This window comes from Diadema antillarum, unplaced genomic scaffold, assembly GCF_040938485.1.
Source record: "Diadema antillarum isolate AM-2024a unplaced genomic scaffold, OU_Dant_1.0 seq00000401_RagTag, whole genome shotgun sequence".
NCBI classification, from domain to species: Eukaryota; Metazoa; Echinodermata; class Echinoidea; order Diadematoida; family Diadematidae; genus Diadema; species Diadema antillarum.
The window spans coordinates 194,000-206,177 of record NW_027271392.1 but is presented as its reverse complement, the minus strand read 5'-3'; positions in this window follow the sequence as shown (position 1 = coordinate 206,177).

Here is a 12,178-nt window from a genome sequence, read left to right as displayed (position 1 = left end):
GAAGGCCAAGGGGAAGGAAGAACCTGGGGTGTTAAGTTGGATTGACATTTTCGGGGGAATTGGCGACTGTGACCTCTAAAGTCTCTAACAACATGTTAGAGGTCATTTTTAGTGTTTGGGTTAACTGGGGGGGGGGGGGGGGAACATTTCTGATGGGGGAAATGCCTCATAACCCCCCCCCCCCCCCCCCCACCCTCTCACTCTCTCTCTCTCTTTAACTTATGTGAATTTTAACACTTCAATCTATCTTTTAGGCCCGTGAAGATTAAACCTAGCAGAATTAGATTATTATCCATAATCATATAGATCTAGGCCTTACAAAGAAATACAGTGTCACTCACGTCGTTACAAGTCGCGACGACGTGGAATCGGGGAAATCTCCACCGACTCCCGTCCTCAGATTTAGAAGACGACCCGAGGGTAAGAATTTGAGACGTCACCTCGTACTAAGCTTGACGTTCGGTCTGGCGTTAGAAAGCTGCCTCAATGCAATGAAAAACCCCCACCCCATTCCTAAATAATCCAAACTGCCTTTAGAGCCACGTTCTATTACAACCACAACACACAAAAAAATGTAAATAAAAACAAACACAAAACAATAAATAAATATATATTTTTTTAAATTGTTCCAAATTCGAATAGACTAATAGTAATATAAATCTTAGGGCTTACCTTTATATCAGATGCCATGTACATGGCTTCCTGTGTTATCTTGTTCCGGTAACATGTGGGTTATGAAATTATAATCATCATGATTTAAAAAAAAAAAATTGATCAAATGGAATTATAAACACTTTAAAATTAAAGAAATCGCGTAAATCAGAAATAATTTGTTTTATGTGTTTATCATTAATAATGATCAAGTCACTTGGTCTAATATCTAAATGAGACTCCATGAGTTTCTTCAGCAGTGGGCTCGCTTTTGACGACATATTTTTGTATCTTGACTCGACTCGACTATACAGTATTCGACTTGAGAAAAAGAATGAAGATGGCGTATCGATATCTCTTGTGAATATCGATACAGACCTCATTTTAACTTTCAACCAATGAAACAGCCGCAAATTTGCAAAGAATCGTTTTTCAAGTAGTTCAAGTTTTGACACGTCCGGCGCACCATGAATCGAAATGACGTCATCTCTTAGTTTGTTTGGGTTTTATCCTTCGATCTCTAACCACTGGATATAGCATAGTACCAAAGACGCTTAATTGAAAAGACTGGGAACTGCGCGATTTTCATGTACAAAACAAATGGACAGCGCGCGGTCATCAAGCGTGCTAATTAATTCATACGCGGGTATACTCAGTCGCACTTGGTGGGTAGTTTCTCAGTTATAGTGGTACGCAATTATACTAATGATGCACAGGATAGAGTGTGTTAGTGAAGGTGTGGCGCGCTCGAGAGTATTGACAATGGTGCGACATGCACGAGGCGCAGCCGAGTGCATGTTTGCAACCGTTGTCAATACTCGAGAGTGAGCCGCACCTTCACTAACGCCACGAAATAATCCTGTGCATCATTAGATTTATAAAATGGGTCGAAAACTAACAGCATTATTCACGTACCTTTGTGGGTCAATACCAGTCAGCTACATGTAGCACTCGCTCAAAAGTCAAGGTGTCCGAAGATGTTCGTCCCAAACATTTACGCACGTCGCACTCGGAAATCCCGCACACTATAAGTACTGTACGTACGTATAAGAGTATACGTACGCCACGTACTGTTATGCACAAGAAAGGCCGCCGGCTGTTGTGGCAGCCCGCGGCCCGAACTAGAAGTTGTTTACAGGATTGACAGCGCGTATAGTAGCGCGTGACGCACTTGTAACAACTGATTGAGTGCGCACTGCTAGTGTAAAACATTGTGACGTACATCAGGCCAGGGAGGTGGAAGAGAGACTCTTCTTAGTGCTTACCTGAAGAAAATAATGCACGCACACGTGACTCATTTCAGCGCTTCCACTTGGCTACATTCTTGAACCCATTTTATAATATACTAATGATGCACAGGATAGAGTGTGTTAGTGAAGGTGCGGCGCGCTCGAGAGTGTTGACAATGGTGCGACATGCACGAGGCGCAGCCGAGTGCATGTTTGCAACCGTTGTCAATACTCGAGAGTGAGCCGCACCTTCACTAACGCCACGAAATAATCCTGTGCATCATTAGTTTTATAAAATGGGTCGAAAACTAACAGCATTATTCACGTACCTTTGTGGGTCAATACCAGTCAGCTACATGTAGCACTCGCTCAAACGGTGTCCGAAGATGTTCGTCCCAAACATTTACGCACGTCGCACTCGGAAATCCCGCACACTATAAGTACTGTACGTTCGTATAAGAGTATACGTACGCCACGTACTGTTATGCACAAGAAAGGCCGCCGGCTGTTGTGGCAGCCCGCGGCCGGCCCGAACTAGAAGTTGTTTACAGGATTGACAGCGCGTATAGTAGCGCGTGACGCACTTGTAACAACTGATTGAGTGCGCACTGCTAGTGTAAAACATTGTGACGTACGTCAGGCCAGGGAGGTGGAAGAGAGACTCTTCTTAGTGCTTACCTGAAGAAAATAATGCACGCACACGTGACTCATTTCAGCGCTTCCACTTGGCTACATTCTTGAACCCATTTTATAATATACTAATGATGCACAGGATAGAGTGTGTTAGTGAAGGTGCGGCGCGCTCGAGAGTATTGACAATGGTGCGACATGCACGAGGCGCAGCCGAGTGCATGTTTGCAACCGTTGTCAATACTCGAGAGTGAGCCGCACCTTCACTAACGCCACGAAATAATCCTGTGCATCATTAGTTTTATAAAATGGGTCGAAAACTAACAGCATTATTCACGTACCTTTGTGGGTCAATACCAGTCAGCTACATGTAGCACTCGCTCAAAAGTCAAGATGTCCGAAGATGTTCGTCCCAAACATTTACGCACGTCGCACTCGGAAATCCCGCACACTGTAAGTACTGTACGTACGTATAAGAGTATACGTACGCCACGTACTGTTATGCACAAGAAAGGCCGCCGGTGTAGCGGCAGATAGCGTTCCGCGGCGTTTTTTGTTCTAGAACAGTATCCGCCGGCAGTTATCGTTTCAATCGGCAGTTATCGTTCCGACATGGGCTGAAATCTGCCGCGATTAGTGACGGCAGATACTGTACAGCGGCGGATTTTGTACGTACAGGCTACTACGTTGTAATAGCGTTGCTTAACCTGCCGCGTGCACGTGATCTTCGTCAGGGACTGTGTCGAAAGAGTTCCGCGCTGCGCGGATTAGGTTCCAAGTGGCTACTGCAGCCATTTTAGTAAGCAAAATGCTGCATGAATCGTCACGAGATGGAGTGAATTCTGCCTCCCTATGAATACACAACAGGGCGGACTTATTCCTCTCTTTGAATACGTTACAGGGACTCACGGTTGACATTTTTATAATCTGTTGATATTTTTATAATCTGCGGACATTTTAGTAGGCAAAGTGCTGCATTCACCTAGGCATGATACCTGCACCATGTGCACTGGAGTGAATTCTGCCTCCCTTTCATTTTCTCGTTTGAGGGGGAGCCGAGGGGAGGGGGTGGGGGAGGGAGGGGGAGGGATCATAATGCTATTCAAAAGCATATATCTATAAGATAATTTCTCGCATGGCTACGAAAAAAAAAGATACGTGCGGACCAGAGCTAGCTGTTGTAACCTCGGAATACCGGTCTGGAGTGTAAGTGGAGGCAGCGAAACAGCAGCAGCGAGGGGCGGAAGCAGCAAATATAGAGTTATTGTACGTGAAACTCGAAATGGAAGCAGCGAACAAGCAGGGGCGCATTGGCAGAATCAGCGAAAAGAAGAAACCACAGTGAGAAGCAACGATAGTAACGATACCTGCGCTTCAGAACAGTATCCGCCAGTGTTAGGACACGATCTGCCGGCGGATACTGTTTTAGAACAAAAAAAAAAAACGCCGCGGAACGCTATCTGCCGCTACACCGGCTGTTGTGGCAGTCCGCGGCCCGAACTAGAAGTTGTTTACAGGATTGACAGCGCGTATAGTAGCGCGTGACGCACTTGTAACAACTGAGTGCGCACTGCTAGTGTAAAACAATAGCCGGGTTCACACGTACAAATTAGCGGGATGACGATCGCGATGCTCATCCCGAGTTTTTTTGGCGAGCGTCCACACGTACCAAATTAGCGGGATGGCGATCGCGATCGGTAGGCCTATCCCGCTAATTTGGCGAGCGTCCACACGTACCGAATTATCCCGCTAATTGCCGATAGAGACAACAACAAAGCCTGCAAACTGGGTCACACAGCGCCCTTCTCTAGCCGGGTTCACACGTACAAATTAGCGGGATGACGATCGCGATGCTCATCCCGAGTTTTTTGGCGAGCGTCCACACGTACCAAATTAGCGGGATGGCGATCGCGATCGGTATCCCGCTAATTTGGCGAGCGTCCACACGTACCGAATTATCCCGCTAAGTGCCGATAGAGACAACAACAAAGCCTGCAAACTGGGTCACGCAGCGCCCTTCTCTATCACTGCTTGCGCGCACTTACCTTTGTCCATTGTCTTTTACGCGTCAGTGGTGTGGTTCGCGCGCTGTTGTTATTGTTCTCCAAAGAGGTGAAGGACCTCTTCGCAGAGGCCTCGCTGTTGTGATGTGCGCATTGCATGATGGGATGTAAAAACTCGAGATTGTAATCCCGACCGTTCACACGTACCAGCGCGCGGCCAATTATCCCGCTAATTGACGAACCAGCGCAAGATTTCTTGGGATTAGCATCGCGATGCTTATCCCGCTAATTTTCGGGTTTTTTCTGTCCACACGTGCAAAAAACTAGGGATGACGATCGCGATGCAAATCTCGAGATTTGTATCCCGCTAATTGGTGTACGTGTGAACCCGGCTTCTGTCACTGCTTGCGCGCACTTACCTTTGTCCATTGTCTTTTACGCGTCAGTGGTGTGGTTCGCGCGCTGTTGTTGTTGTGCTCCAAAGAGGTGAAGGACCTCTTCGCAGAGGCCTCGCTGTTGTGATGTGCGCATTGCATGATGGGATATAAAAACTCGAGATTGTAATCCCGACCGTTCACACGTACCAGCGCGCGGCCAATTATCCCGCTAATTGACGAACCAGCGCAAGATTTCTTGGGATTAGCATCGCGATGCTTATCCCGCTAATTTTCGGGTTTTTTCTGTCCACACGTGCAAAAAACTCGGGATGACGATCGCGATGCAAATCTCGAGATTTGTATCCCGCTAATTGGTGTACGTGTGAACCCGGCTATTGTGACGTACGTCAGGCCAGGGAGGTGGAAGAGAGACTCTTCTTAGTGCTTACCTGAAGAAAATAATGCACGCACACGTGACTCATTTCAGCGCTTCCAATTGGCTACATTCTTGAACCCATTTTATAAATCCAATTAATGTACAATACAAATGGACGCGTGCGCAATCACCCATATATTGCGCAGTGAAACTTAATCATGGCAAGGCGCGTGATCAATAAATTCGACGCAACTGATTGGTGATTGATGCGCTTATTTCTTTTGTCACTGATTGTGTTTTTGGCGTATTGTGGCATTGCCTATTTTTCATGTACACGAATTAATCCTTATTTTTCTAAAATATTTTGTTACGATTCAAGCACTTTATATCACAAAAATCGTGTATAATTTTAAAATCTTTTAAAGATAATATTAACACCATTTATCTTATAAATAATCAATGCTTGCGGGCGGACTGAGTTGTGTTCTTAGCTCTGTGATTATAGTTCTGCCCGATCAGTCAGGCGCAAGATCGATTTACCGATCTTATGGAAAAGAATGGTTTTTGGCTGTTTTCAATCACCCGCCGCGTGATGGCGTAGAGATCGTGCTACATAGACTCTACGCAGTCGTTTATTCAAAACAACCAAAAACATCAAAATTATTAATCGATCTGCACGCAAGAATGATAGGAGTTGCGTATACGTGAACGGGTGACATGGTAACTTCATTCTCACACACACACACACACACACACAAACACACACACATGCACAGAATATTTCTCAGTACTTATAGTTTCTTTTTGAAGGTATTGCAGTTTTGTTACGTTATTAGTAGTATACACACACGCACACACACATACATACATACATACATACACACAAACACATATTTTTAGTGTCTCAATATGTAACGCTTTTATTCTAAGACAATGCAGTTCCATTTCGCGATTACTATGGTCCAAAAACTACCTGGCCTGATGTGCATGCTTGGTGGGGGGGGGGGGGGGGGGGGGGGGGTCAAGCAGGAGAAGCAAACCCCATAATTTGAAAACCAAACAGGGTGTTGACCCATACGCAGAGCGGGAGATGTTTTTAGTACCGTTTTAGAATGTTTTCCCCTGCTCGTTTGTCATAATTCAATTGCATATCTTGGTATATAAGAAATCAAAACAAGAACAATTACATAATCTTACCCCCCGGTTCAATAGAGGGGTTTCGTAATGTCAAATTTTATGCACACACCTTTGTTAAATTTCGATAAGCAAACATTTGTTCACCTGATAACAAACAATAACATTGTAATGGATGGAATGATCGTCACCCGCTGTGAATGTTGCTATAGGTTTGACAAGCTACAATGTTTGTCCGACTTGGCAATACTAATGTATGCAGTTCGCCTTCTGACTATTGTGATGTGGTTGTATTTGACAGGTGAATACATAGTTTGTCTACATTACCAAATCATCTATTCTGCTCCACCCCCCCCCCTTCTACTCTATGTCTCTGAGCTTCACGATAAGATGTTACATTGATAAACATTAGCGAGTTGCAACCCAACTGATAACAAACAATACCCTTACCAGATTGCGTTATTTGACAAAGCGCCTGTTCGAACACGTCTATAAGGAACGCTGCAAAAAATGCGGTGTTAAAAGTGTAACACCAACCGGGTGTCAAACTGTGGGTGTTAAATTTGGTGTTAAATTGACACAATTTAACACCCTTCGGTGTTAATTTAACACCAACATTCTCTCATTCATTGGGTGTTAGATTCTCGGTGTTAAAATGACACCCAAGTGGTGTTATAGTTTTGTCATGAAAAGGGGGTTTTCACTAATAACACCGTATCGGTGTTAGTTGTCCACCAGAGAAAGTCACGTGTTCGCAGTCCGATGATCTCATTGGTTACACGTGCCAATGCCTGAAATTTGTTGCTGTGGCGCGGAGTCGTCAACGTCTGTCATCGCGATAGTCAGGATTTCGATGTCGTCTGGGGCTAAAAATGACGTTGAATCTATGATGGTGACTTTGCTAAGTCTGTCAGCGGGGATAAGTATCTTTTAAGGTAATTATTTCCTTTACCAGTTATTTTCTATCATAAACGATGTGCATGATTTTCACGGATTTCATCGCACATTATTGACAACTTTGTCTTTGCACGCACGTAATACTATAGTATACTATGTAGCGCAGCATACTAAGTACATGTAGCCTATAGTGTTTGTAATAGGCCATAACACCAACGCGCTGCAGTGGTGCATTGAGTCCGAATTTCGCTGAGGGTTCCTTTGTCCAATAATTGCATTTTAAAAATATCATCAAATTTTAAATATAAAAGGTTCCGTGGCATTTTGTATTGTTATTGATGTAGTTTTCTTACCTCTGAGGCTCTGGTGCGGATCTTTGTTAGCGCGCAAATCATTACCCGCTACTGACGTGCACGAAGACGAAGTTCGAACAATGTTTGTGTGTACATGTTCGTAGGTTTGTACATGTTCGTAGGTATACTGGTAGGACCCTAGGCCTACTATATTTTTTTGTAGGGCCTACTGTAACTGTTCTAGATCCAAACTGTTAGGTTTAAATTAGTACTAGGTACTAGTAGCAAATATCGCTCTAAAAAGAGCGTGAATACCCAATTAAAGGGGCTGGGTGGGGGGCTCTCCCGACCCGATTTTTGTTTATCACAACAGGTTTACGTGATGTTTTCAGTAGCTACAGTGTACACGTACAATAGGAACGTAGGGGCCTATATAGGACGCTAGTGTTTTGCGCGTGGATCTTGCGTTAGAATCTACTAACTAGTTTCTAATATGAGTACTACTATTTATGAGTTTGCTAACCGCTTACATTATACAAATTTACATTATATAAGAATATGCTCTTATAAAGTTGATGACGTCACATGCATGTAAAACCGGTATTTCCACCGAGTCCATGTTAAGACTCTAGACTCTAGATCTAATTGTAAGGTGCGACTCACTGTGAGTTCAAGGGTTGCGAGAAACAGAATCACAGCCCATATTAATAACTGGCAGTTGTTCTCTGTCTGAGAACTGATCCTAAATTTCACAAATGAGTCAAAATGGAATACATGTATCATCGCTTTTTTCATGATTCAGGTGAGGGAATATACGTCTACTTTGATGGTAGTATTTGTTGAAATAATCTCTTGAAAAAAAAAATCCCTTCTGGAATATGCCTCTTCCCCATACTTATGTTATTGCCACACTTAATGATATTGGCAATAGTGCCCTTGAGAATCTTGAAAATGACAGAATTGCAAAAAGACCTTTTATTATCTATCTAAAAAACCTTGAAAATGAGAGTAGATCAATTGCAAAATGGCATTTGATTTTTCCATTTCTCCTCAAATAATATTTGCATAAATGTACACTGCATAAAGATGATGAATACTTGGAAGCAGGATATTATTGCCCCCCCCCCCCCCCCCCCCCCCGGTGGCTAATTAAAACGAACTTGAAATTATGAGCATATCTCAAGTAGGTATATATAATAGAATCACCGACTGAATTAATCTGAAGCCACCTGAACAAAACCCTTTGTTTTCTGCAGTTCTGATCAAATCTTTCATGCACACAAGATAAATCTGTTTCATGCACTTGTATCATCCACAGTAAATACACTAGTGCAGTTATGTGGATGTTCAGTACTTTGAATCCTAAGCCAGTGCATCACACCTTGCGCACCAGTTTGACAGTTTGTGGACTTGTAGCCACTTGATGATTATGTATGTTCATGGTCCTTACACTTGCAGGTTGAACAGTACTTCTCACTCCTTCTCCCAGGCAACGATGCCAAGCTTTTTTGAGCAGTGGCCAGTTTTTGGTGGAAGGTCTTGTCAAGCTAGCAAGAGGAAAGCCTTCACAGTCAAGCTGTTGAGATTGCTGGGAGAACACATGCGGAAAACTGATGTGGATTCATGAGACTTGGAGCAATCATCAAATAGTGTACCACCAGACCTGGTAGCAGTCAGGGTATGCACAATACTATAGGTTTTGAAAGCCCCTTTTTTATGTTCTAGATGTCTATCCATCCAATATCGTTTCTTGTGTATCATACCGCAAGTTGAAAACAATCATCTGTGAATGAAACTTGGTAAGGCTATGTAAATCCAGGGGGCGTTCCACAAAACTTGTCATTGGTGACAACTGTTATAAGTAGCTGAAATCTTTGCATCTGACAATACATTTTATCAAACGTTTCCCTGGAGTCGATAAGGGTCATGAGGTCAATAATCAAGGGTCAGGAGCCCTTCATTATGAAAAAAAATGCAGGAAATATCTTGTGACTTTGATTTTTCAAAGGCAGATGAATGGATTTCACCAAACTCAATTGTAATACATGTATAAAAGTTCACAGTCACAAATCAATATGTAATGTAATTTTGTTATTTTGGAGATGCTGATGAAATAAAGAAGAGTTTTTTTTTCTTGTTTTTTTTTAAGAAGTCACACAACAACCCATGGGTTCATCCTACATGAAGGATCATATGTTTTACTTAATGCTCCCTGATTATGCAGTGCAATTCACTGATAATTTCTGTTGATACCTGGATACTTTGTTAATGAGTCGTAGAATATATTGTATATAACATGCATTTCTTACAACACAGCATAGAATGTAAGTAACCTGCAAATCCTTCTTGTACTCTATCTGCTTCCACCTGTGAACCAGGGCGCAAGGATTGTGCAAGATTGCTGTGGCTTTGGCTATAGACTACCTTATCCGATTTCAAAAGGTAAGTCTACATGACTATAAGGTTTGTTCAAATATGATGCGACAAACCCCCTGACATTTTTAGTGTTCAGATATGGTGCGCCGAACCACGCCACTTTCATTATGTTAATGAATGCACATGACTAAAAAAAAAAAAATAAGATAAAGATAAACTCATGACATTGTATCTTCACTTACTTTTGAGCTTGATTGCACCATAACTTCATGCCACTGTGTGGCAAAATATTTTCCTCTTGCCTCAGTGTTTTTGTTTTGTTTTGTTGCATTTTGATCTGTTTATTTGTTTGTTTTTTACCATCTCATATCGCATTGATTTGTGCACTAAAATGTTGCCGGAGTTTGACTCATATCTGAACAAGCTTTTATGAGTCATTTTGGACAGGCAATTAGAACTCACAGTACTTTGGTATTCTGAAAATGAAATTGATTTTTACGAGTTTAATTGATTTTGCATTTTCTACTTTCTATGATCTGTTTTTGTATTAGAAAAGAAATTAGAGGTCAAGGGAAATTTTCTGGGTTTTTTTTGTGTTGTTGGACTATGTAATTTATTAAGATCACTTGCTTTTCAATGTTTCACAGGTTAACTTTTTTTTTTGGATGTTGTGAATATTTTTGCGCACTTGCCTTTGTCAGGGTTATGTCCTGATGTCGACGAGAACTTTACTCGTGAATGCTTCAAAGTCGATCCTTGAACTTTAAAGATTGTCTTCCCCATATGTAGGCTGAAATTTTAAAGTTGCTTTTTGATCAGTCACGAATAAGAGAAAAGTGATAAATTTCAAAGCTTCTTTAAGAAAAAATAGGTATAAGTGAGTTTTAATTGTGAAATTATAGTGATCTTTAAGTAAAATGGAATAAGATCCATTTATTATCCTCTGCCAAGAAGTGGTGCCTGAATTGTTATGGTTTTGAGTAGTCCATCCCTCCGTGTGTGTGATAGCTTGAAATCTGTTAAAATAATCATAAATGTGAACAAAATGTGTTAAGCCTATGTATGACTGAGTCTATCAAATTGCATTATGGAATCGAAATAAAGGTCACAGTCAAATTTGTCTAGTTTTTTTTTTGTAATAGATTCATACAATGTCTGTTTGTTTTTCATTGTTTCCTTACATTTTCAGCCTGATGCTAGTTTTGATCACCACTTGAAGAGGGAAAGCAGAAGAAGATGCAGCTCTTGATGCAGCTTGCTTGCTTGAAGATCAGAAGATGCAGCTTGCTTGACAGAGGACGTCAGAAGGATAACATACATGTGTACCAATTACTTCATTGTTGACCACTTGGTACTACCCTGCCCTGGTGATATCATTCAGAGTGCCTTCGACACATTGTTCAAAGCACATTAAATATGTGTTTTGTCTACGGTATGCAAAACCTCTCATCAACCTTTGGACATTTGGAATTACCCCGAGTTCGTGAACCGAGATCTAAACTTTCAAATAGATAATGAAGTGATGCATTCTTTAGGAGTTCCCACTGAAACTGCTTTTTTTTCACTGTTTGCCATACGAACATGGACTGAGTGATGGACAAACAATAAATTGCGCCCAGGGGGCCTGTGTACGGACATAATTTGATTCGTTCAATGGTTTTAGAAGACACTTGAAGAATCATCATTGTGACAATGAAACTGTGAAGATACTCCAAGTCCAGTTCTATGGAGGAACCGAGATAGAGACTGATGATACAAGTTGTATACAGTTGATGAAGCAGTACTCTCCATTAGTCGATGAGAGTTTTTGATGAGGAGGTGATTACCTTTAGTCCAGGGGACATTGAACAACGACCTTGTAATTTTTACATGTCCTAGTTTACATGTGTCAGTATGGAGTAATGCATTACCATGGTAACATCAAATTTTCATAAAGATTACAAATACAGAATGTGGATGAAGCTACTCAGTTTTAAATCAATTCTGTTGAAATTCGATTGTCCAGAAATCTGTTGCCATGGCAATTGCAGTTTTTAAACAAATCATACAAAACTGTGTGGATCACGCTGCTCTCTTAGTTTCTTTTTTTTAGCATTTAAATTTGAATTTGATACATATGGTCACTATGATAATATGTTATCGTGCAAGACACTGTTTGCGGGGGTCATAAATCCGTTTCCATGGCAACAGCATCTTCATACAAATCATCCAC